The 26,790-nt window shown below is 37.5% G+C and overlaps 1 protein-coding gene across 2 annotated transcripts in view; it reads left to right on the top strand.

The window, feature by feature from the left end:
- Positions 1-26,790, top strand: part of PARD3B (par-3 family cell polarity regulator beta) — a 995,632-nt gene that overhangs the window by 344,450 nt on the left and 624,392 nt on the right. Inside the window, exon 1 of one of the 2 annotated variants that reach the window (XM_035007318.1) lies at positions 24,132-24,214. The exons of the other annotated variant lie outside the window; for it this stretch is intronic. The gene's annotated coding sequence lies outside the window, so the exon portion shown is untranslated. Of the gene's footprint in view, positions 1-24,131; positions 24,215-26,790 lie in introns of those variants that run through there. 2 annotated transcript variants of the gene reach the window in all.

Here is a 26,790-nt window from a genome sequence, read left to right as displayed (position 1 = left end):
TTTTTTTAAATTATTTGAGAAAGAGAGTGAACGATCTTGGGTGGGTAGGGGGTGGGGGGTGGGGAGCAGAGCAAAGGGAGAGGGACAAGCAGACTCCACGCTGAGTGTGAGCCCTACACAGGCCTGGATCCCACAACCCTAAGATCATAACCTGAGCCAAAATCAAGAGTCCAACGCTAAACTGACTGAGCCACCCAGGGCCCTTAAAATGCTTTCTAATAATTATTAAGCATGCTAATTGCAATATTGACCCTTACTATTATTAATTGTTATGATGGGGACCTGACCATAGACCTTAATTTGGCTTTTTTTTTTTTTTAACTTATAAGTAACACACCCTCAGTATTCACTACTAAGCTAGAGATTATTTATTTCCATTTACAGTCTCTTCCAAGGAACTATCAAGGACCTTTGGAAATGTATAATTTCCATCCTGTGGGTAACCCTTAACTTCTGTTTTATTTACATTAATTTTAATACATATCTTGGTGAGAGGTGAATTTTCTATTGTTAGGTTATAATTATCTATAAATTGTAGTTATAGCAATTTCTTTAAATTCTACTCATTTTTCAGAAATTCTGAAATGTCCCAGAAAAGTTTCTTTTTTTTTAATTAAGATTGGTCATTAATTGGAATAGTATTTATTTTTGTCTTTTGTTGCCTATTTTTAGTTGTATCTGTTTTTTATTTTATAAAAGTACATTGATCCATTTGACAATCTTTTATATGTTTCACTGCATTTTCTTCAACTTTGTCTTATTCAGAATTGATTCGAGTTCCATACTTTGATAATGCTACTAATCTTCTTTTAAGATTTTAAAAATATGTGTAGATTGTAAGTATATTACTGAATCACTGTTGTACTGAACTAGGCAGCCTATTGATTCTTATTTAAAGATAGAGAGGCAGTGCAGCGAGGTGAAAAGAGTCTAGGCTTTGGGGAAAAATAAGCTTGGGATTGAATCCTGGCTTCTCTCTGTTCCTGGGAAAAAACACTCAAACTCTAAATTGGTAGGTGGTTATGAGAAATAGCAGAGATAACATATTGAAATCCCTGATATATAGCAGTACTTAAATGTTCCTCCTTCCTCCCTTGAGTTTAAGTGAAAGAGAAGGTAAATAAATATTCAAAAGAAGCAACTGAAAAGGCAGTAATGTTTTGGGCTGTAGTCATCAAACAATGCTGGCTAGTGGATGTACTTGGTGGCCTGCAGGGCTGGCCTGGAGTGGAGGGCTTGGTAGGAGAAGAAGGGAGGGAGAGTGGAGGCAGAGTAGGGCTTCTGACCTTTCTTGCTGGTTTCCGCTGCTATAGCTCTCACTTCCCTTCAGATCTGTTTAATTGATTATGGTTCAGTCTAAGATTTCTGTTGAAAGAAAAATGGCTTTACTTTTTAAAAACAAGATATTTGAATGTCCAAATCTAAACATACTATGGATTACTCAATTAACTGTTTTTAAAACTTTGTACAGGATGCATTAATACTAAAAAAAAAAAAGAGGGAGTTGTTTGTCTTCTGGAATGCTTCAGAAGGGAGCACCTTCAGCCTCAAAGGCCTACTGTAGGTGAGGGACTGAGCATGTGCTGCGTACAGTGGGAAAATGCCAGCAGGCATCGTGCATAAAAGTGGAGTGGGAGTGTTAAAATTAGATTTTATTGGGCGGCTGCTCCCCATTTAGGGTGTTCAAGATGAATGAATTCAGCTTACAATTTGGGTTAATGGAGGTGGGGAGGAAGTCTCCTGAGGACCAGTGGCAGCCATCCAGCAGTTTTTAACACCTTGAAACATTCCTGGAAATGAAAATGTCAGGAGGAGTGGTAATAGAGAAGGATAACTTGTGAAAGACTAAGGAACTTTAGGGGTTAATATAAGGAAATGAAAATTGAGGGACCTTTCAGAATAAGATGGAAGGCAAAGAGAACAAGACTTATAGGGGGCAGTTGCGGCCATTTCTGTAATTTTGACTAAGGTGATTGTGCTAAATATTGGTATTTTTAAAGAAGTCGATTACAATTTGTGATTCATACAGTGCCACCTTTTATTACTCACCTGGACTGTGTAATGGGTTAAGTGTTTTTTCTTTGGCTAATCTGCAAGGAGACAATGTATTATTTGGAAGTCACAGTAACCATTTGGTCACAGTAACCATTTGGTTAACCATTAGGATGAACCCTGCTCCTGTCTTCTCTGTGTATGATTCTGGTATAGTTATCCTTGTCAGAATGCAACTCATTTACACTCAGACTTTTCATGCTTTGATGCCCCACAATAACTCTGCCATCTCATAAAAAAAGGGAAAATTACAGTTGGAATGCCCAGGCTCTTTTTCCTTTTTTGTCCTCTCCTTTCATTGGCTCATATATGTATGTGCGCACACACGTGCGTGCGTGCGTCTAAACAAATGAATGTCAGGGAGAGAATTCTCTTCCTGTGCCAGTTATATATATGGGTGGTAGACCTTATTATTAACTACAGAACACATGGTATTCAGACTTTTCTTCTTAATTATTTCTTTTGCTCATTGTGGCATCCAGGCTGTAATTGGAGTGCCTTCTCTTACGTTGGTAATTTAGCAACTATTGTTCTATTTAATAACCATAGCCTGAAAGATATATTAGCTGCCTAACTAATATTTTAAAAGGAGTGAGTTCAAAATCTGTTGTCCTATTCACCCTGATTTCCAGCTATGGAGGAGGCTTTCTTTGTAGTGTGGCCACCAAGTGGTGTTTTTCCCCAGCTTTTATGTTCTCTACTTTACATTTATTATTTAATCTGCATGATTTCCTAAAGCATTTGAATTCAGGTGCTCAGGATGATCTCCTGGAGAATGCATGCTCTTTACAGATAATGAATGTTCTTTGAAAATTTCAGCATCTCTCTAGAGTACTAGGTATATTGAAAAAAAATTGAAGCAAAGATGATAATTCCTTTTGAAAAGTGAAAAACAATTAAGTTTTGTTTTTAGCAACTAGGAGAATATCTTTGGAAGACTGTGACTAGATCTATGATAGATGCTCTGAATCCACATGGCCATGCTTCTTGGTCTTGGCATTAAAAGCTTAAATTGTAGTATACCTTCTATTTTTTTATTTGATGGTAAGTTATATTATTCAGTAAAATCCCTCTGGAGGAAAATTCCCAATGCAGCTAATTTCTCTGGAGAACCCTGCTGATAATGTAGAAGAATTTATGCTTTTCAGAATTTTTTTCTGTAGCTCTTAATAATAGAGGAGAAATTTTGGGCTCAGGCAAAGCCTTATTTTCACGGGATTCAGAGTTCAGTCAGTGCATTATCATAAAATTGTGTCTTTTTATTGATATTATAAGACTATCTTGACTTAGATTATTTTCCAGACTTATTTCTTTAAAGTTTTTCAAAAGTTCTCTTCCCTGTTTTTGATACCCATTGGATTCACTGCAAATTATATTGTTACTAGCCTGTCTATCATAATAATTTAAAGCATTTTCTAAGCCCCTTGGTGCTATCCTATACCAAATGAATTAAACAGATACAATTTCTTCCTTCTCTGAGCTTTTAATGCACCAGAATAATGATAACAAAGGAAATAGTAAGGACATTCAGAAATATGAACGCATGTTACGACTTCTTAACCAATGTATCATAAAAATTTTGAGCTAAAAGGAAATTTAAATATACTTATGTATAATTATCACCCTTTGAAGGTGAAGTTGAATCCTATATAAATGAGTCGCCCAAGTTCATAAAAAACACCAGTGGAAGAAATTGAACTGAAATACCAAATCTCTTCCTTGACCATTTTTCTTGTTCATCAGACTTCCAGGATAGTAAAAGATGTTAGCAATATCTTTAAGTTGTTTTACCAAGTGGGAATATCATTTTTTTTTAAATATGATATTTGGAGTTGCACAATGGGGGGAGGATTGCTACCATTCTTTTTCATACAAAAATACTTTAACATTTACATAATTCTTTATAAAAAATAAAAGTCTGGGAGATACAAAAGGATACAAGAGATTGACTTAAGTACCAGAGAGTCAAGAGGGGAAAAACTAGAGCCTGGATTCTGTTGATCTTGATGCCATGCTTCTATAATTCTTGAGTTCTCTGCGAACCAGGTGAATTAGCAGCACCTAAAAGAATAATTGATGCTACCAAACATCCAGAAAAGATTGTCTAGCCAGAATAGTAGTTTCCTTTTTCTGTAGGTCTGTGAGATTGCCTCACCAGGGAGTTTCCATAAAGGTAGTGTATTTGACTTGGGTAAAATGTATTAAGCAAACAGACAAAAAACTCTCATGAGACCTTATGGCCTAGATAAGGGCATGAAACTGGGTGACAAAACAGATGAGTGGATTTATACTGTCAACTGTGTTCTTCAGCAAAGCTGGTTTCTGTTTCTTGTAACTGATTACAGTCAAACGGTAATTCATTACCAGGAGTTTCCATATGTCAAGGGCCTGCAGCAGAGTCCAGACACTAAGCCATTAGACCCCATACACACAATTACACCCTAAAACAAGGAAGGACATTGTCATATACTCCTGTCAGGAGTGTAAATTGGTCCAAGTATTTGGGAAAGTAATTTGTCTACATCTATTAAAACTAAAAAAGCACATACTTTTTCACCTAGAAATAACATGGCTAGTAATCCATTCTATGGAAATAAAAGAAAAAATTATAGATATGTATCCAAGAATACCTACTGCAGCATTGTTAATAATGGTTAAAAAAAAAAAAAAAAAACCCTAAGTGCCCATTTATATCACTCATATTAGAATGCTTGGAAGTATATGCCACATACATGCTATTCATCCCCCACCCAAGGGGGAAAAAAAAACAAGGTAAATCTATGTGCACTACTCTTGGAATATGTCTATCATAAATATAGAGTGCAGTGTCGATAGGGACAGATACGGGGCCAGAATACTTGGATTTGATGAGAAGTTTTCCACTTCTTAACTCTGAGACTAAAGGCATGTCACTTGTGTATGCTTCAGTGTCCTCACCTGGTGTATTAGAGTTCTCCAGGTATATGTGAGTATGAGTGTGTGTATGTGTATAAAGAGATTTATTATAAGGAATTAGCTCATACAACCATGGAGTCTAGCAAATCCCAAGATCTACAGGGTGAATAGTCGGCAAGCTGGGGATCCAGGAGAGCTGATGGTTTACTTCCAGTTTGAGTCCACAGGCCTGAGAACCAGGAGCTAATGTTTCAGTTTGAATGCAGAGGCAAGAAAAAAGCTGATGTCCCAGTTCCAAGACAGAAGAATTCTCTTTTACTTGTAGTGGGTCAACTTTTCTGTTCTATCTAGTCCTTCAGCTAATTGGATGAGGCCCAACCATAATTAGGAAGAACAATCTGCTTTATTCCATCTACTATGTAAGGGTCTCATCCCAAATCCTTACAACAGAAACACTCAGAATAATATCTTAGCAGATATACGTGGCTCAGTCAGGGTGACACTTAAGATGAACCATCACACCTGTAAAATGAATATAGTGAGAGAACTACCATTCAGGCTTACAGAATTGATTGTTAATAGTGGTTACCTTGAGAGTTGGCAAGTTGGTGGTGGTGAGTAGAGTTCAGGGAGTTTTGAATAGGGACTTTGACTTAGCTTATGTACTCTTTTTTTTTTCTTAAGATTTTATTTATTTGACAGAGAGAGAGAGAGAGAGCGAGAGAGGGAACACAAGCAGGGGTAGTGGGAGAGGGAGAAGCAGGCTTCCCAGCAAGCATGGAGCCTGATGTGGGGCTCGATCCCAGGACCCTGGGAATATGACCTGAGCCGAAGGCAGACCCTTAATGACTGAGCCACCCAGGCGCCTCTAGTTTATGTACTTTTTAAAAGTGGTATGACTATGGGTGATTTTACTTTTAGAATCAAAATAAAATGTGTTGCCCAATATTCCAGTGTATGAATCAGCTGTAATTATTTCCTTTGTTGCTGGACATTTAGATTTTTTAAAAACTATTTTCTCATATAAGAGAAAGGAAGTCATTCCAAATAAAGGAAATAGCATATGGGGCGTCTGGGTGGCTCAGTCAGTTAAGCGTCTGTCTTTGCCTCCGGTCATGAGCTCAGGGTCCTGGGATCCACCCCGCATCGGGCTCTCTGCTCAGCAGGGTATATAGGGATACCCTGTATAAATGGATGGATAGAACATTATGAAGCTGATTAGGTGTTGAAAGTAGAGTACTGGTCTGCCCGCATTCAGAAGGCATTCCAAGCAAAATGTTCTTGGGAAGAAAGCTTGGAAAACAGAGGACTGCATGAAGAAACTGTGTAATAGTGACCTGGTTGAAGAGAAAGCAAGTGGGGAATATGTAAGAGGTTGTAAAGAGAAGCAAGGTTTCCTAGGATTTTGAAGACTTTATAAAAGAGGTTAAGAATTTTGATTCTTTCCTTGAGCATAATATAGAATCAGTGGGCTAAGACATTATAAAAATTGATCTCAGTGAACTTAATCTTTTTTTTTTTTTTTTCCAAAGAACAGAACTTTCTTTGGTAAGGAAAGAGTTATCTAAGGAAGGGAAGCTGAGGAAGCAGAAAGTTGAGAGGAAGACACTTGGAGTACCCATGGTAAAAGATGAATTGATTCTGTACTTTCTAGCTAAGGGGAGTAGGGGTTAAGATGAAGACAAAGCAGTTAAATATTAGCAAGACTGAATGAAGATATGAAAAAAAATTATTTAAAAAAATGAATCAGAAATGACCCTAAGATGTGTGGCTTCTGAGGGCTTGCCTACACCTATGGATAAGATCAATTTAAGAACTAGGGGCGCCTGGGTGGCTCAGTCGGTTAAGCGATTGCCTTCGGCTCAGGTCATGATCCTGGAGTCCCTGGATGGAGTCCCTGGATCGAGTCCCGCATCGGGCTCCCTGCTCGGCAGGGAGCCTGCTTCTCCCTCTGACCCTCCCCCCTCTCATGTGCTCTCTCTCTCATTCTGTCTCAAATAAATAAATAAAATCTTAAAAAAAAAAAAAAAGATCAATTTAAGAACAGGATCTTTATTCAATTGTTCTATAAAAGGGGTACCAAACAGTAATTTAAGATTAATCAAAGATGACAGTTTTTATAATACATTGCTCATCAGTTATCACTTTATTTTATAGCATTTTGTTAGCGTTTTTGTTTTCTTTGTGTGTCTGTGAGGATTTGAAACACAAAGCACGTAGACATGCTTAATAATGCCTGAATAAATGAAGAAACAAGTAAGTGCACAAACAAGCCAGTATGTGGGAGATCATTGTTTCCAGTTGTGCTGGGGCAGGAGATGGAGTAAATGCTCAGATGATTCCAGGTTAGGAAGGAAGCTTGAATGCCCTCCTGTATTGAGGTGCCCATCACAATGCCAAGTACACTGTAAGCTCAGTGCTTGGAGCTGCTATGATCATCAACATCCTTGGTCTCCGCAACATCATAAGTGTTGACCTGATGACAAGGAAGTCTAGAGAGCACCAATGGCCAGAAGTTATGATAGTGCTTGTATTTCCTAGTTTCTATTTCATTTTGGGAGACAAGAGCTCATCAGTATATCTTCAGTAATTCAGGAAAGTTTTCTCTTAAATTTCCAGTGGTATCTCCATTTCATAAAGGTAGAATAATGTTATCAGAAATTAACTTCTGGGCTCAGAAACCTTTAGTTCTGTCTGCAACAGTGCTTTTCAATGATGCACTAAGTGAATTTCACCCTTTAATACATGTGCCACAAAGTATATGTGGCTTTTTGTCTATGTCAACAGAAAGTTGCAATTGATATCTGCCCATAGCAACAATTGAAGGTTTTAGAGAAATAAAACATATATTTAAACAAACTAATATATTATTGGATACAATAAAATATTTGCATGAATTTGTTGGTTGGAATACTGGAATTTAAAAACAGTTTGGTATCAGAAAAGGCCATTTTAGAAATGTTCCCAGTCTTCTAGACTCTAGTATTCATTTGGGTTATTCATTTAGCTTTGTTTCTTGATGGGGTATGTGGGGCATTTTGTTTGGCTTAAATGTTTTAGAAACATTATTTGATAACTTCAAAGCAAGTTCAGTAGATTAATCTGCAACATAAAAAATGCATGACAATTTGGAAGTGATGTTTATTGTCAATTTGTATACCTTGTTGTAAAATTATTGTAACCTTGTAGTCACATATTTTTATTCCTTTGAATCTTACCTAGATTGCCTTAAAGGAATGATCCAGATGTTTAATGCAGTTGACCTTAGTATATGTGCTGCCGAAGCGAGCACAATGCAGTTGACCTTAACTTTGCATTGGATAGCATGTTGTATTAATTGTAGATCATTTATATTAGTGTTTTGGCTTTCATAGTGATCTTATGTGTGTAAAGAAGATATATCTCTTCGCATAAACATAAACTCTAGTAATAGTTTTATCACATTTTAAGTGTAAAGCATGCAGATTTCAAATGCATTTCAAGCAGTAGGTTTGTTTGAAGGAGATACAAATATGAAGAACTGATAAGAATTGATCTTGTAGCATGCCCAAAGTGTGTTTGAGTTTTGATATTGAATATAGGCAAGTCTGCCGAATCATTGAGCAAAAGAAAAAAAAAAAAGTTAAAAGTTTAATTTGGAAATAACTAAATATAAAACTATTTGAAAAACCAACAGGAATAAGCAAGGAATGTTTGAATTTTTCCTTTGTTTATCTCTGTTATTATAGATCTATTTTATTTCAGTTCTTTTTTGTTCCTTTTGCCCTACATTTATCAGAATACTTCCATGTTCACCTGGCTAATCTGAATACTAACCATGACAAATAGATGTTTGGAAGCATTAAAGTGATGACTTTCAAAGGGGCTATTATCATTTATCATGGAAATGAATTCAGCCCACTGATGGTAATTTAGCCTACAGGTAAAATGAGCATCATACGTTTATAAAATGAATTTTTCAAATGTTTGATTTTCTCAAAATAATGTTTCCTAAGGATGCAATATTGCATTTAATATTATGTTCACAGGAGATACTTTATCTCATAAATCCTCAAATTCTCTGCTTAACCATCATAGAAGGATTGAGAGATTGGTTCCAAAAAATATTCAGTGGACAAAATTCCATAACTTTTTTTTTTTTTATATATATATATATATATTTTTTTTTTTTTTTGCAAGAGAGAGAATGAGAGAGAGCACGAGAGGGAGGAGGGTCAGAGGGAGAAGCAGACTCCCTGCTGAGCAGGGAGCCCGATGTGGGACTCGATCCTGGGACTCCAGGATCATGACCTGAGCTGAAAGCAGTCGCTTAACCAACTGAGCCACCCAGGCGCCCACAAAATTCCATAACTTTTTATAGAAATATCCTATTGTATCCCTCATTTTTTATATGTTCTCTGTATTATAGGTTAGCTACAGTCTTGGGCTCCAAAATCAGACTTTCTAGAATTGACTCCAGCCCCAGCACTGAAGAACTGTTGTAATACTGCTTTCCTTTTCTCCTCTGATGACAGTACTGACCCTATTTGACCATGAGAGGATTATGGGATAAAGCAAACGTGCTTAGAGCCGCAGTTCTCATGGTACCCAAACTGTGGGCTGAGGTACCCAGGCGGCACTCCAGAAAATTCACAGGGTCACTGCACAATATTTTAAACTTCTGTGAAACACCACATGGACTATTAGCCTGTGTCATTTTGGTTTCAAAGTTAGATCATACTTCATTCTTTTTGAGGGTGTCATATCTTTGTGCAGCTGGGTTTTTGTCAGTTGCTATGATTAAAAAGCAAGTACAGTGTGAACATCATTGTGGAACAGGAAATGAAGGTGTGGCATCTGGTTCAAGAAGTTGTGCAGTGCCCAATAGGCACACACAGCCCACTAGCTGGTAGTTGTGTTTGTTTAAGAATTGAATGTTATTTTTTCTTCAATTTATGTGTATTATTTTCTCAAATGGCTACTGAGTTGCTTTAGGATATAAATAGTTAAATTCACCTAGTTAGTGAACAGAACTGTTAGGCCTTCCATTTAGCCTAAAGATAGCATGAAAAAATTACTGAGTCACTAAGGGCGCTGCAAACTGCAAAAGTTGGGAAATCTGTAGTTTAGCATTATCTCATGCCTATGGTAGGCCTTTTTTAGTCAAGGTTGGTGGTGACAAAAAATCAGAGGCTATTTCCCTAAGTTTAACTGAAATTCCTCATGCCATCATTTAAACTCTTCTTGTGCAATGACTGTTGGAGGCTGGGGGGCAGGGAGGAAGAGAAAAAGAACCAGGGACAGAAGGAAATGAAATAAGTAAGTCTGCTCATGGAGACTGGGACCTCTGACTAGGGGTGTGGAAATGAGAGTGACCTTCAGTGATGAATATTGGATGAGCGACTGCCTCCTACAAAAATGGAAGAGCATATCACATAGGAATCTCTCCAGAGCTGGAAGGAAACCTATGGAAACCACACCTCAGCCTTAAAGGCAGAAAACATGGTGGTGCTGAGCTTAGGAGCAGTGGTGCGGAGCTTAGGTGCAGAGAGGGGGACAGAAACCAAGGGAGGTTTGAGGGGCAGACAGTGGGGCAAGGCAGGAGCCTCCAGCATGTCTGTGGAGGGGCTGATGTGTGGCTCCCCGGGGGCACAGAGGGACCACGCGTACCCCTAGGAGAGGCTCCTGATCTGAGGCAGCTCACTACTCCTGGCCCCAGCCCACGGCTCAGGAGGTCTGTACTGGGAGGCACTGAACTGGGCTTGAATTCTCAGAAACTGTGCCAGGCACTCAGCCAGGGACTGACACCAAAGCCATGAAAACACAAGAGGGAGAGGCAGCAGCGAGACCCTTTCTTCCTCCCCACTTCCCCTTACATGTTTAGGACCCCTGGACAGATTATATGGGTGGAGATACTGAGAAAATTGTTCAGCTATTAATCTGTGCTCTTATTCTACCTCTCAGCAGATGGCCTGGGGAAGCTCTTGTCACATCTGGAAAACATTTCCTTAATGGAAATCAAGAACATGGTTAGCTAATTCTTTTTAAATATCCCTGTATGAACATATATTCTTTCAGTTCCCTTCTCTCAGCCACTTTTTTCTCCAAGTTAAATTATATTACTTCTTTTCATTTCATCAAAGGGCCCATTCCTCACTTAATAAACTGTCTAGTTAATAAAACTTAATTTTAATTTGAGAAAAGCCCCCTCTCTGGAGAAGCCTTCCCCCTAAATAGCTATATTTCATTTTAAGTTTATGAGTAAGTTCCATTGTTCCTTTGGTAAATGATTGTAATGTTGAAAGTTGTTATGCATCATTTAAGGAAAATTTTGAATTAAGGATATCTTAATAGTCATTATTTTGCCATATAATTTTAGTTATAAATATGCAAAGTATGTACTAAGTATATATATAACCTTTTCAGGGTTATATGTGGAAAAAATGCAACTAAAGCTTAGTTAAATAAATCAAAACTCTACTTTCAGCATGAAAAACCTACAAGTAAACATAATATATTTTAGAGGGCTTAACTTTTTCGGAGATACATGCATTTGTAGTTTGAAACTGTGGTAATAGTACTTGGGGCTTCCGCAGAACTCCCATCTTCGGAGATTTTTGGCAAGTTTTAACTCATTTATACTCAAGGTACCCCGTTCACTAGGTTTTTCTGTGGTTTCCTTGTCACCGATACATATTAATGACATCAGACAAATAAAGTACCTTCGGTAATTGCTTGTCTCAAAGCATTGTAAAAATCAAATATGGGATAATTAAAAATTCATTTGTGGTTTATGGCTGTGAATTTGCTGCAAGGTTGAGTGCTGGGTCCGTAAGTGTTCTTGATAGGTTTGCATGGTCGATTCCAAGTCCCTCATATTTTACGGAGGGCTTCCGTGAAAGGAGAGTAGGATGCTTTCAAGTACAGTGTGGTAACTGTGCACACAGGCCCAAATAACTTCCAAAAAGAACTGTTAAGACAACTGTTGAAGGCAAAGAGTTTATTTTCCGAGGCAAAAAAATTAGGGTCAGTTGGTATATAGCTACTCGCTTTTCACTATTTGTGCAAAATGCTTTCAGCCAGATATAAGAATATTTTATGCCTTTGTGAAGCAGAAAACCCTGTTTCTGTTTCATTGTGTCACTGACCATGCCACTTTCATTAAAATATATATAACATATATTTGTTTATTTTGAACTTTATAGGTCATTTTTAGGTTTAAGTCCTTATTAATTCCTAATCATGTGTAGCCTTTTCTGTTGTATTCATAAAATAAAGAGATTCTCTGAAGATATGTAATACTTAAACATTTTCTTTGTTAGCTCAAAGAATGGGCAAAGTGCTTATAAGAACAGTTCAATTTATATGGTAGCGTTTTGAATTTAAAATGTTCCAGGGATTTATTAAAATTTACATTATTTTTCCATCAGTGCAATTGCATTTTAAATGATAAATAATCTAAAAGAGTTCATTTGTAAGAAAAGCTAAATTAGAAAATATTTTCAATGCCTAAAGATGTAGATATTTTTTATAATAAAAAAAGAGTCTGTGAACAAACTGTAATTAGAACTAATCTATCCATTTGTTCATGGAATTCTCCTAATGAGCAAGCGTATCACATATTCTTAATTATTTGCAGTTATTTTGACCATTTACATAAATAATCCTTTTCAAATCCTGTAGAACTCAGGATACCAAGTCAGTCTTCTTTTCTGAACTTTCAGCATTTGAAGTAAATTTAAATTATTCCTTCATTTGACAAATACTTACTGGGTGCCAACAAGGCTTCGGACATTTTTCTTAGGTATAGGAGATACACAGAGTAATGAGCAAAATAGATAAAATCCCTGTTCTCTTGATTTTAGCATTTTACTTAGGGGAGCCCTCTCTGAAGACAAGGAGGTAAGTAAATACATAACATGTCATAGGGTGTTTTGGAGAAATAATAGAGTAGGATGGGAAGGTAGAGAGAACCAGAGGAGGACAATTTAAAAATAGGCTCCTCAGAGAAGTTCTCACTGACAAGGTGATCTTAGAAGCCTGAGAGGTAATGAGGGTTTGAGGGATGGTAGATCCAATAGGGCCTCGTAGGGTATTCTAACAACTTAGGCTTCTATCCTGCAGTCTGAGAAGCCAGTGAAGGATTTTTAGCTGAGGAGTAGCATGACCTCACTACCTCTTGGGGAACAGAGGCCGTGCACGGTGGGATGGAGGAGCCAGTCAGCAAGCTGTCACAGTAAGTAAGGTCTCCAAGTGAAGATATAATGGGGACTCTGAATCCGGGTATTTGGGATTCATTGACTTATTGAATGTGGAGAGTGAAAGAAAGAAAAGCTAAGGATGGCACCACGGTTTTTGTCCTGAGCAGTTGGAAGGATGAGATGATTTGCTGAGTGAGGAAGACTGTGGGATGAATCCTATCATAGGTCTGAAGTTGGGAGCGGGGACCTGGACTGAGATGTCCACTTAAGAGTTCCACCTCTTCATAATCTAGGGATAGAACACCATACGAACATTTTACCATTTTTTTCTAATTTGGAACAGAAAGGTATTAACTGACAGTGTGGACAATTAAAAGTGTTTTTTTTTTTTTTAATTCAGGGCATTTCGTTTGTTGTTCAAATAAAAGCTAATTGTTTTAGGTTCTGAAAGGCTATTATGGATGACATGATTCGTGGATACCGGCCAATACAAGGTATTATTTTTTTCTTTAGTAGTGAACTCTGGCAGTAGTAATACTAAAAGTGTTTCATTTTCATTATTTTAATTCAATTAACTATTTGAATTTGCGGTTTGGAATAGTGAAAGCTTTTTTGGGGGGCATTAGATTACAAGAGCTTACATTACTGGTTAAAGCAATTAAAATAAAGGTTACAAAATTAAGAAAAGCTTGTGGTGCCACGTGTGTAGCCTAATACATTTTATTAAGATTTGATGGACATTCTGACATCAGGAGAGAGTTTTTGTGGAATCAAGTTAAAGCAAGAAGAGATAAATGGTTCCTTAAATGGATAGAAGAAAATGGAAAACATACACCTTTGAATTTATCTCTGAGAACATTCTTAATGTAAGCTGAAAGCTGTTGGATTTTAAACATTACAAACAGGCAGCTTGTTTTTTAAAACATCATAATGCTTGATAGTGTACTCTCCTAAGGGGAAAATTTCTTTGCTTGAGAGGCTTTGAAACTTTACAGAGAAAATACTCTTTTCTTTGCTTTTTTTGCTGAAGTGTAAAATTTGCAAAAGCTATGGAAAACTACTGTAGTTTTTATTTTTTATTTATTTTTTAATTTTATTATGTTATACTAATCACCATACATTACATCATTAGTTTTTGGTGTAGTGTTCCATGATTCATTGTTTGTGTATAACACCCAGTGCTCCATGCAGTACGTGCCCTCTTTAATACCCATCACCAGGCTAACCCATCCCCCTACCCCCCACCCCTCTAGAACCCTCAGTTTGTTTCTCAGAGTCCATAGTCTCTCATGGTTCATCTCCCCCTCCGATTTCCCCCCCTTCATTTTTCCCTTCCTGCTATCTTCTTTTCTTTTTTCTTTTTTTTTAACATAATGTATTATTTGTTTCAGAGGTACAGGTCTGTGATTCAACAGTCTTACACAATTCACAGTGCTCACCATTGCACATACCCTCCCCAATGTCTATCACCCAGCCACCTCATCCCTCCCACCTCCCACCACTCCAGCAACCCCCAGTTTGTTTCCTGAGATTGAGAATTCCTCATATCAGTGAGATCATATGATACATGTCTTTCTCTGACTGACTTCTTTTTTAAGTTTTGTTTTGTTTTTTTAATTTGACAGAGAGAGAGAGAGCACAAGTAGGCAGAGCAGCCTCCCTCTGGAGAGGGAGAAGCAGGCTCTCAGCTGAGTGGGGAGCCGGACGTGGGGCTCGATCCCAGGACTGCAGGATCATGACCTGAGCTGAAGGCAGCCGCTTAACCAACTGAGCCACCCAGGCACCCCTGATTGACTTTTTAAACAGCTGACATGTCATTTATCCTTTCCTGCAGGATTTTGTGATTTTCCTGTTTTACCTGGCCTAGTTATTTGTCCCACTCCGAACAATGGCCACTTGCCTGCATCCTGCTCAGTATCCGCTCCTTTGCAGTCCTGCAGTGCGGCTGGTGACTTTTTTCCTTGCTCTCTGATCCTTAGGACCCACCCACCATCTTGGGTCTGACTGTACCCCGACTTCACTGAAAGCTTATATTCATGACCTCTCCAATTCCCTCATACACCGTTTTTCCAACATTTTATTATGAAAAACTTCAAATATAAAGTAAAGTGGAAAGAGTTACACCCTGAAGACCCATATCGTCAACATCACCTAGATTTTACAATTAACATTTTATTGTATTTGCTTTGTCCCATATCCATTCATCTATCTGTTCCTCTAACCATTCTTCAGTCCATCTTATTTTTTATGCATTCCCAAGTCATTGCAGACATAAATGCACTGCATCCCAAACACTTTGGCCCTCGTGTCATTAATTAGAGTTCAGTATTGTTTACAGATTACATATGATGCGATGCGCACAAATCCCAAGTCTATCATTTGATGAGTTTTGACAGTAAACACACCTGTGTAATGCAAGGCCCTATGGGGATATGAAACATTACTGTCACTTCAGAAAGTCACTTTTCCCAGTCAGTCTCCCCTTCCAGTCCCATGTAACAGCATCACTGTTTTGATGGTTTTCTACCATGGTTTGCCCAGTTCAGGACTTCATGCAATTAGAATTATACAGTCTGTATTCTTTTGTGTAAGGCTTTTTTTCACTCAGCATAATGCTTTTGAGATTTGCTCTTTGATGGGTATATAGTAGTTAGCTCCTTTCTAATAGTAATATTCCATTTTATCAATATTCTACAAGTTATTTATATAGTCTCCTGTTAATGGGCACCTGGAATATTTATAGTTTTGAGTTGTTATTGATAATGGATATGACCTTTCTCTCTTTTAAATACAGCTCATCTTTCATCTAATAAATAATCCTCTGCCCTCAAAAAGTTTTATAATTTAGTCTTGTTTAAGGCAATCCATGCATTATAGCTTATTTGAATTTCTAAAAACACTTTGCATATGACAAGAGGGTTTTCTTGGAGACTTGAGCAGTTTGAGGGATGGTTTTGTGCCTAGAAATCTCTTCTCTTTAGCTGCCTCTTCCAGGCAGTTGCTTATTTTCTAAAGGTCTTCCATTTAGATAAGCACATTGGATTTTTGTTCCTTAGCTCTTATCTACTCCCATAGTCATGTTAATGTGGGGACAATAGAAGAGCTTTTTCTTATTCCATGTGTAATACTGAGAAAGTCCTTTTTGGAAGTATGTTTGAAGAATAATTAGAGGATCCTGGGTAATTAATATACCTAATGCCCCCTTCACTTTTGGAGCATGGCAAAATAAAAGAGCTTAAGGTTCATTCAAGCCTTCATCCTGAGAATGTGAACCATCAGGATACTGTGCTCTCTATTAGATTGACAAATTTTTAAAGCAATTTTTAATGTGAGCTTAATATTACCTCCGGCAATCACTTTTCCTAGAGTGAAACTATAACGCCTGTCTATAACCACTTGCTATCAGAAGATTTTTGTACTTTGCTTTCTCAGAGTTTTCAAGAGCAAACCGCTGAGTCCATTTTGGTGTGTCCTTTTGTCTAAATACCCTTTCTGACTAGCACAAAGCCTAGGGTACGGTGATGATCTTACGCCCTGGAGTTTTATAGCTCTAAATTTGAGCCCAGGAAAGGGGACCTATCTAGGAGGTGATATAATCTATCCTCTGATGAAAAATTTCTTTCAAAGACCATTGCGGCTCATATTGAAGAATTATTGTATTTGATTAAAAGTGAGGCCAAGAATCCAATGTTTGCATTTTCCCTCTTGCCTGTGTTTTCAACTAATATTGTAGAGCCTTTTTATTTACTCAACCAGATTGACAAGATTATAAATGAGAGCTGTGTGTGGAAGCCTCTAATTTTTCATAAGTAAATGAATTAATTTATCATCGCTGTTGTGTTTTATTGCTGTCTCCATGCCAGACTGCCCTGCTCCTTTATTCCCCCTTTTGCCTTCTAAACATTGGATCCATGTCATCGTGTTTGACAGGTTTCTGATTCCCCTGTCAGATGCAATTTGGTGCTAATCACATTTCCTTTGCTCAATGTCAATGATACAAGCCATGCATAATATTCCTATATGTCCACTCACTCACTTGCAGTGCAGCTGGAATATCTTGGGCATTAATCTGATAGAATGCCACATTGAAATGCAAAAACGATGCTTAAGCGCTAAGATAATGTGGTCAGGCAGATGTGCAATAGATAAGTGAGGCTAAACGGTAATCTTTCCTAAGGTTTGATGAATTTTATTTCATTTTTGAATATCTCTTTACAAACCTGAGACTATGTAATCAGTGCTGGTTCATTAGACCTTCAGCATTTTTAATCAGATTCATTCATTGTCCATGTATGAAGGAATGAGGATTATTTATCCCATTAAAAAACAGGTTATAGGTAGTTGTTTTTAATGTTGAAGAGCATTTCTGTGTAAGATCATGCACTTTATTGAACATATGAAAATAGCTAACAATCTAGAAAAATCTATTTACAGAATAATATGTCAGTTTCTAGCCTCAAGGAGGTCCTACACAACAGACCTTCCAGTAGATCACCTTAGGCAAATACAAACAGTATGATGGGTAGATTTTGGCAGATTTAGGAAGGAGGTGATTGTTGTTTATTTTTTGAAGTCTAATGAGATAGTTTGATAATCTGAGAAGGAGGAGAGCAAGCACTTGAGAAAGGAATAACATGAGCAAAATCAGAGACACGGGAAAGCATTGTTTATTCAGCAAAATAGTTGTTGTCTATTGTAGTGGTCAATAAGACTAGCAGAGCAATTCAGGAGCATATGGAGAAGGAAGGGCCTTGATTTTGTGGACAAGATGGAATCATCTTCTTTTAAGAGCAAGTCTGCATCATGAATAAATTTGAATTTTTAGAAATTAAAAAATTGGTCTTTTGGAAGGAGGATGAGAGAAAGAACCGAAAGATTCATCAAACAGGGGACTCTTGTGATAGTCCGGATGAGCAGTAAGGACACAAACTAGGACAGTGATAGTGGAAGTTTCTAGAGAAGGTATGACACATGTAAAAGGTGTTACTGACCAATGTGTAGTTATGCATTTGGGTTGGATATGGTGGGATGCAGGTGGCAAGGGAAAAAGGACCAAAAATATTTCCTGGGTTTCTTGGTGAAACAGAGTGCTATGGATTGTGATGTCTTTCAAGTGGGAAGACCAACCTAAGTGTGGGTAGGGTGAGATTGTGAATTCACTTTGGGTTCTGCTGAATTTGAGGCCCCCATGGGACATCTAAATAGCAGTGAACAGTGGTCAGGAGGTGTAGATACTCGGTGGTTATTTTCATGCATACATTGACAAACTGAAATCGTGGGAGGGGTTGCAGTTACCTTGGGAGAGGGCTTATTAGCAAAAAAGAGACGCTGCTGAATTTTGCAGTCTTGGGGTTAAGGGCATATTTATTTAAGGGAAAAAACTGTACCAAAGTGCACTGAGAAAAGACTGAAATATGCAGTTACCAGAAAAGAGAAGTATTGCAGAAGCCGGTATGGCATAAGGGATGGCCAACACTGTCAAAGGCCATAGGATACTTAAGAGGAGGGCCAGGGAGGTACTTTTGAATGAATAAATGTAGGAAGACTTTTTCTACATAGAGAATATTTACTAAGTGTTTGTTAAGAGCCAAGGCAGTTTCAGTAAAGTGGTAGAACTAGAAATCGCATTGTGTTTGGTTGAGGAGTGAATGAAGGGTGTAGGATTGAAGACAGCTCAAACTGACAGCTTTCAAAGAAATTGGTAGTAAAGGGGAAGACGGAAACACATTGGGCTTATAGTTGAAGGGCATACGGATACATAAAATGATATATTCTTTTAAATATGCATACCTTCTCAGAGTCGGGGCAGTGATATCATGCTGAAGGGAGTGCAAGTTGGTTCTTGGCGGGCAAAACTATCTTAAATATTATAGTGGGTTGTGTCCCAGCAAAGTTCATCCTCTCTGAGCAAATCTTTTTCCTTAGTGTTTAATTTCTCTTGTTGGGTTTCCTTCGGTATCATATCAGCAGCCTCAGCTGAGTTAATGGAAGGTTTACAAACTGCATACAGGATCAGAGCTATAGAACTATGGCAATATTATAGCTATGACCAGGGGGCTTTCAATTTATTGCTAGATCTCAAAGCTATCACCCAAGAAGTGGCCTGTGTCCATTGGCTGCCTTGTGGATGTCATTGTGTTTCTCAGCATTTTTGTGTGTGATTTGGGCTTTGAATATTTGAAACATAGTTTATATTTTATTATTTAATTTTTAAAAGTTATTAAATCTGGGGCACCTGGGTGGCTCAGTTGGTTGAGCATCTGCCTTTGGCTCAGGTCATGATACCAGGGTCCTGGGATCTAGTCGCACATCAGCCTGCTTCTCCCTCTCCCTCTGCCTGACGCTCCCTCTGCTTGTGCTCTCTCGTTCACAGGTACTCTCTCTCTCTCTGTGTCATAAATAAATAAAAAATAAATCTTAAAAAAGTTATTCAACCTATCATTAATGACATCAAGTGCTAAAAAAAGTTGACAATATCTGAATGATTATCTAGCAGCCAGTTAAGTTAAATACTATTTTCTTAACAAGCAAAACTTATCAAGCAAGAAGTTCAGTTCACTAAAAACATACTTGAAAAATTAAATCTTTTAATTGCTTTGCCTTTACTGGAAATATAACAATTTTGAGGTTTTTTTAGAAATTTGATTACATTGCTATTATGTATTTATGTAAATTAGCTTCATATGAAGTTTGATAATTACAATTTATGTAAGTAAAAAAGTTTCATTAAAATTGCTCAGCAAATAAAGTTATACTAAGTTAAATGTTAGTAGCTTTTAAAAAAATTTATTTAGTCATTCTTAACTCTGTACTGAATAAAAAGTATAGGCCTTATACTTACTCTTTTTATGTATGAAGCATAGATATACATACGGCGCATGACTAGATATACAGCATATTAAAATTTCATGTGGGGTAGCAATTAGGAAAATAGTGTTTTAAAAGGCTCCTTAGGGAGACGGTGGTGAAAAAAAGGATAAGAAATATCGGGAGAGAGGAATCTTAATATTTGCTTAGTTTCTGTTCCTATTTCAGTTGAACACTGATTTATCTGTGAGATTTACTAAACAAGCTGATAGGACTGATACTTAACAAAAAACACCTGCTCCTCTCAGACACAGTACCTGTAGAGGATATGTGTTTAATGATACTTTTTATACCCACGGGTAATTTTGATTAACAGAATGTGATAGCCACAATTTTAGAGGCTGAAATATCTAAAACCGCAAGTCAAGTTTTAATCACCTGAATTGAATTCCACTATAACCCAGAATTTTTAGGGCCCAAAGATATGCTATCAATGTATTGTTTGCCTTGATGATGCAGTAGTTGGTGAATGATATTGTGGGAAAAAAAGGTTTATTAAATTCAGGACTCTGTGAAAGCCAGAACACAAAGGACTAAAGCCATTGTTAGGGAAGGAGAACCTTGAGCAATCAGATCCTATGAGTCTTGGGTTGAAACAATTAAAGGATGGAAAATGTGTGATTTGACTATGCAACCAAAATAGCAATCCCACTGAACACAAGTCTGCAGGGAATTTTCAGAGGGGAGAGAGACTACCCGGGGACAGCCCGAAACAAAAACACGTCAGCTTTCGTTGGAGGAAGATAGTTCCTTTTTCAAGCTGTTAGAAGTTTTGAGAGTGCAAAGTCTTCCCATGCAATTAGTTATATGGAACACTTATACATAGTGCTGGTAGCTGCTTTTAGCTTGTTTTGGTCTGAGTCCTTGTAAAATTTCAAGCTGGCATTCTTAAATAAGTGGGCATTAATTTTACAGATCATTTTTTTTCCTTTCTAAAATTTTAACATATGAAAAGTTAAAAGCATATACATTTGCAGCAATTTTATGTATTAAAAATCTGTCAAGGTATCATGTAGTTACTATTAAAGTAGTTAAAGTTATCTAGAATAGTCTTTTGCAAGATCTGGCTCCCTCTTAAATATCTTCTGAAAATCTTTGTGAAAACAGTTATTCAAGAGAGTCATTCCCCACTGTGTATAGGAATTTTGTAACCGAAACAATGAGGACTTTGAAAAAAAAAAAAAATCTGTCTCAGCTTTTAGGGAGTTTGAAACTTAATAGGAAAGCTAAAACATACACGCATCTAGAACTATTCACAAACTAAAATAAGTGAAAATGCAATGCAAATAACATATATAAGTGTTGAATTGGATTCACAGTAATGGAATGATCAGTCACTGAGGTTAATAAAAGGCAACCCAGAAACTGAATACTGAGCAGGTTTTCAATGAAGAGAACAGTGTAAATTGGAATGGAAGAAGGAAGAAATTCTATCATTTGTAAAATAGATAGATAGACAGATGAATGTACAAGAAAGCCAATAACTCATGCAGTTACAGGGATGGTAGTGAGTTTTCCCTGAGCAGATAGAAAATCTTGGGAAGAGATGAGAATGGCAAAGTGTGCTTATTCACTACATGTAAACTGTGGCAGCTAGAAGTCTTGAGACTGAAGGGGGAATTTTATCTCTTCCTTTGACAATAGTGAGTTGAAGAAAAAAAGAAATTTTGATTATTAGTGCGCATTTTAACTTTGTACTTGGGATTACAGCAGGCCCCCCACCAACTCACACTATTTGATGGGTAGTATTCTTGTGTTTTGACATAGTCATTGTAACAGAACTCCTTGAGTCCAAGCAACAAAAGCCAACTCTTACTCCAAATAAGAGGAAATATATTTGAGAAACATGAGGGCTCCTAAAATCAAAGGGAGGCTCAGAATTGAGAACTTATGAATGGGCAGGAATCAAGGCAAGATGAGCAAATGGGAGTTAAAGCTTCTTTTTTAGGAGTAATCTGGTCAGGATGCAATTCTCTGCAACAAGGAAACATCAGTCTTCCCTCATGCTGGTGTCACTTGAGTGAGATTTAACGTTCCAGGAGAATAGTATTTGCTGAGTTTAGGTCTCCTTCCCATCCCTACCCTGTTCCAGGCCAGAGACAGGGACAATATCTAGAAACTTTGTCTTTGGTAGTGAGTTCCAAGCATCTGGCTTTTTCATCCAAGCAAGATAGCACACGAGGTAAGTCCCCTGTAGAAAATCCGGAGCCTATTAGAAATGAGGAATGGATGTGGTTTGGCCAGATATTGAGAAATGTCCACTCTGTTGTCTTCGGAACTTGAGTGGAAAAACAGGAGCAATTTATCCTAGAGTCTTTGACATTAAAGCAGCTACTTACCCATTTATTCAAACTCCTACTATATTTATCAAGCAACTTCTTTTTCCCTGAAGAAGTTCCTGGATGAAATAGTTCTCCACACCCTTCACCACTAAGGATAGAACCTAAGTATTACTAATTAAGTTCCAAGTCCAATGGTGTTAATGAAACTGCTTGGGGACTAAACAGCTAGAAGTCCCCACACAGTGGAATACCAAGTAGTGTTCCTACCAAAGCTCTTGACAGCATGTGTGCTCTCTCAGTGAAACTATTTTGTGGTTTATCTCCGAAGCAAGCCAGGTCTCCATAGCTATTTTTAAGTTTCTTTAGTTAATAATCTCTCTTTTGGACCATTGAACCCCAGACTTCCAACATAGTATCTCAGAAGCCAAGGGTAAACCTTAACAAGTTCTTAATAGTCAATTGTATAACATAATTTTTAGCAACTTTTCCCATTACATGATTATATTGATATTAAATATTAGTTTTTTAGATGTTAAAGCTTCTAAACTGTGACATCCAAACGTAAATGACAAAAGATCTATATCTCTCACCTGAAAGCCAATATTGCTAACATTGATATGGTTTGTGTCACTGAAAGGGAGATTAATTAATTCTAGTAGTATGCTTGGGATTCTTTCACTGAAAGTAAGTATAATGCATTCAGAATTATTTTTAGTGATCCAGAGAAAGTCCACTAATGAGAGTTAAGGGGGTTTGAGTTTTCACCACTACCTTAGCAGAGAATCCATAGCACTTTTTAGGACTGAATAAAAGCATGTTTTGGGCAATACTAAAAAAAAGGAATAATTATAAAAGATGCATCAAGACTAATAATATAATTGTACGTATATTTGGAGAATTACTTACTCAAGCTATTTTGGATTATAATTATAACCTTAAAAATCATACATGAATGGTTTGAATTGATACAGAAATACATTATATTTGAGAGTAGTTACAAGTGCAAGATATTCTATGATGGAGTCTTGGTAACATGTCACAAGTCTTTTTCTATAGCTCATTACTCCTCCTTAATAAGGTCTAATAAACAATTGGAAACTATGTAGCTAAAGCATTAATCGAAATAAAGGTATCTGTGTGTGTGTGTATTATACACATGTATGCATGTGTATATACATGCCATTTTTAAAAAGCGTGTATCTACAAGTAAAAGCATGTATCAGTTATCTGTTGTTATAGTAATGCTGTGTAATAAATTACTGCAAAACTCAGCGACTTACAGTAAGCAGTTATGCATTGCCCTTGAGTCAACATGTTAACTGGCCATTTCCGGTTTTGCCTGGTGTTAGTCACGTGTCTTTGGGCGCTTGTGTCAGGTGGGACGATGTGATCTAGGCTGTGCTCTTTCACATGTTTGGGAATTAGCTGGCTACTGGCTGGTCTAAGAGACCTTGCGGAGAACAACTGGGCTTTTTTTTCCCCCAGGATCTTTGACCCTGCAGCAGCCTAACCCTTGTTGTCAGTTGTGACAGAGCTCCAAAGGAGCCAGCAGAAAGGTGCAAGGCCTCAGCAGCCTAGACTCTGAGCAGCACAATATCAGTTCTGCCAAATTCTCTTGGGCAACGTAAGTCACAAGGCCACCCTGGATTCAGAGAGTGGGGAAACAGTCCCCAGCTCTGATGAAAGGAGCTTCAGGGTCACATTGCAATGGAAGTGTTCCAAGGAGAGCTGAGGACATTTAAAAAAAAAGTCAATTTGCCACAAAACCCATATATGTAAAAACCCAAACACATATCTAAAACTCTGGAAGTTTCACAGTATGATTTGGGGTTTATGAAAAGCAGGGTTCTAAATCATTTGCAGGGCGATAAAGAAACAATTGCTTCTGGACAGGAGATTCATCAAAGATACCCTGGTCGATCTCATCATCTGAGTGCTGTAAGTGGATGTTCCCGGTTCCCCACCAAATAGAAAAAAAAAAAACTTTGCCTAATCTTCCTATCAGGGAGCTTTGGGCAGATCAATTTCCTGTTCTCCTTTGCTGCTTTCTTTCTTTCTGAGAACCTGCCTTTAATTTTTAAATGCTGCTTCTAGATAACAATGGTTAGATGGGAAAGGCTGAGATTAGAGCTAAGTAGCAAACTGGAACTGGTCAGTGGCCTAGTCTTCCACCCACGCAGGGCTGCTTTGATGGAAATGTTCCACCTAGGAACTGAGAATCAACCTGCGTGGTCTCTGTCCTGGCTTCCCCCTTCCCAGTGAAGACATTTGATTATCTTTCTAATATCTGCAACTGACCCCAATTTACTAAGCCCCCATCTTCCTGGTCAATGGATTTTCCATGCAGCTGGTGTTCTTAATCAGAATGCTTTTTCACAGCCCTGAACTAACCAAAAATATTTTCCATGAGATTACAAGGACTTCTTTTCAATATGCTTCTGAAAAAGAATTTATTGTTAATAAAGTATTGGTATATTATAGGTAGATACACTTTGTTTTAGTAGAGGTAGCTACACTAATATTTCTGGAATTTAGGAGCATAAAGGTATTTGTTGAACTAGTCAAGTAATCTGCTAATGGACACAATAATACTGCTAAAGATCCCTGGTATTCTAAGCTTCAAACTTGCCAATCTTAATGACTTTGCAGAATGGATCAAGACAGCTTATTTGTTATTTTCCATTAAGAAAATATCTTAATATTACTGTCTTACACTTGGCTAAATAATATTTATAAGCCAATGATAAAGTACTAGAAATAACTGATGCAAAACTGTTTTAAGTACTGTAATGAAATGTATTTCCTTTCATGCTTAAATTTTTTTACAGAATTTTACTTTCCAGCAAGGGAGAGACTAGGAGGCGATTTTTGAAGATAAATAAATGTGAACCAAATTAAAAAAATCCTTTTGGTTTTATAGATTATAAGAAGATCAGCTAAATGAGAAACTTCTATAAATAAGAGTTGGTTCTTCCCCAGGACATGGGCATTTGGGAGAAAGTTCTTTTCCCTAGAATGCTGGCAAAACAGAAAATGAAAACAAATGTTGTGTCTCAACTCATAAGACATAATTATTTTTCTCTTCACTATTTTGACTACTCCAGACAATTTAATTCTTCCCAAATCCAACTCTATCCCTACTCCCATTACAGTTAGCAGGATGACATTAACTTTTAATTTGCTGAGAATATTGAGGCTACCCAAGTTTAGCTCCCTTAATCCCTCTCTCCCTTGACATGAAAATCTCGCTGTTTTCACTTGCTTCTATTTACTGTCTCTAACTAAGAAATGGTCTTCCTCTTTGCTAAGCCCAGCCCTTTAATTTATGTTTTTAATCGTAATCCCCCATCTTCTTGAATCTCTAGGACTTTTGTTCAATTACATTTTTCCCGAAGTTTCTTAAAGAAATGTAAACAATTACATTTTTCTAAAGAGTTTGAAAAAGTTTTTTACATTTCTGATTCCTCCTGTATAGTCTGTTCTCCTTTTACTTACACACGTGTTCAATGTTTCTTTCTTCTTAAAAACAAAAATCTGCATTCTTTTAGATTTGATGTTCTCCTTTTCATTTCCTGTCTAAAATTCTGGACTATTTTATGCTTCTCAACTCTGCTTCATTACCTCACACTCTATCCTTCATGCAAGATCCGACCTTCAGTTTCTTTGGCTGCCCTACTACACTCCTTCATCCCTTTAGGGAAACTGCATTCTCGCAGTCACTATAGGGTTGTCATATCAGATGGCTTATCTTTAGGCCATTGTAACCCTCAACCCATTTGCTGTGTTCTCTTTCTGAAGCTTTACCTTTCACTTGCTTCTGAGTTCAAGGACTATCTGGTGCCCTCGATTGATTGTTCAGATGGTTCTTTTGTTACTGGCTGCCTCCAGTTCCCTCTTTTTTCCTCTCCTAGATCAATCAATAGCTTCTCTTACTTCCTTTGCTCTCTGTGTTACTTTAAAACTTGTCTGAAAACCAAGTTTAACACTTGTATATATTTTACATCCTCAACTAAATGGTAAAGGTCTTTGAGGGCACAGATGACATCTTCTAAGTTTTTGTCTTCTTTGGCCAAATGAGAGAGCAGAGTTCTCTAGGCTGATGTCACCATCTTTGGGAGGAGTTTCATTTGTTGGCTGAATGCTGATAGAGGGGATGGCTTAGCTTAAACATAGAACCAAAGCAGGGGCACCCGGGGCCCTCAGATGTTTAAGAGTCTGCCTTCGGCTCAGGTCACGATCTCCAGGTCCTGGAATTGAGTCCCACATCGGGTTCCTTGCTAGTGGAGAGTCTGCTTCTCCCTCTCTGTCTGCCTCTTCCCCTGCTCAGGCTCTCTCTCTCTGTATCTCTCTGTCTCAAATGAATAAATAAAATCTTGAAAAAAAAAAAAAAACAGAGCCAAAGCAAAACTGGATCTTCAGGGACATTTATGAGGTCAAATGAAGAATCTTGTAGCGTTAGCACCCTGGCATCAAACTGCCTTACTTCACATGCCGCCTCTAGCACAGTGGCTGTA

The sequence above is a fragment of the Mirounga leonina genome, unplaced genomic scaffold (genome assembly GCF_011800145.1).
Source record: "Mirounga leonina isolate KUSES-001 unplaced genomic scaffold, KU_Mleo_1.0 Mir_151, whole genome shotgun sequence".
Classification (NCBI taxonomy): Eukaryota; Metazoa; Chordata; class Mammalia; order Carnivora; family Phocidae; genus Mirounga; species Mirounga leonina.
This window is presented reverse-complemented; position numbering and strand designations above follow the sequence as displayed.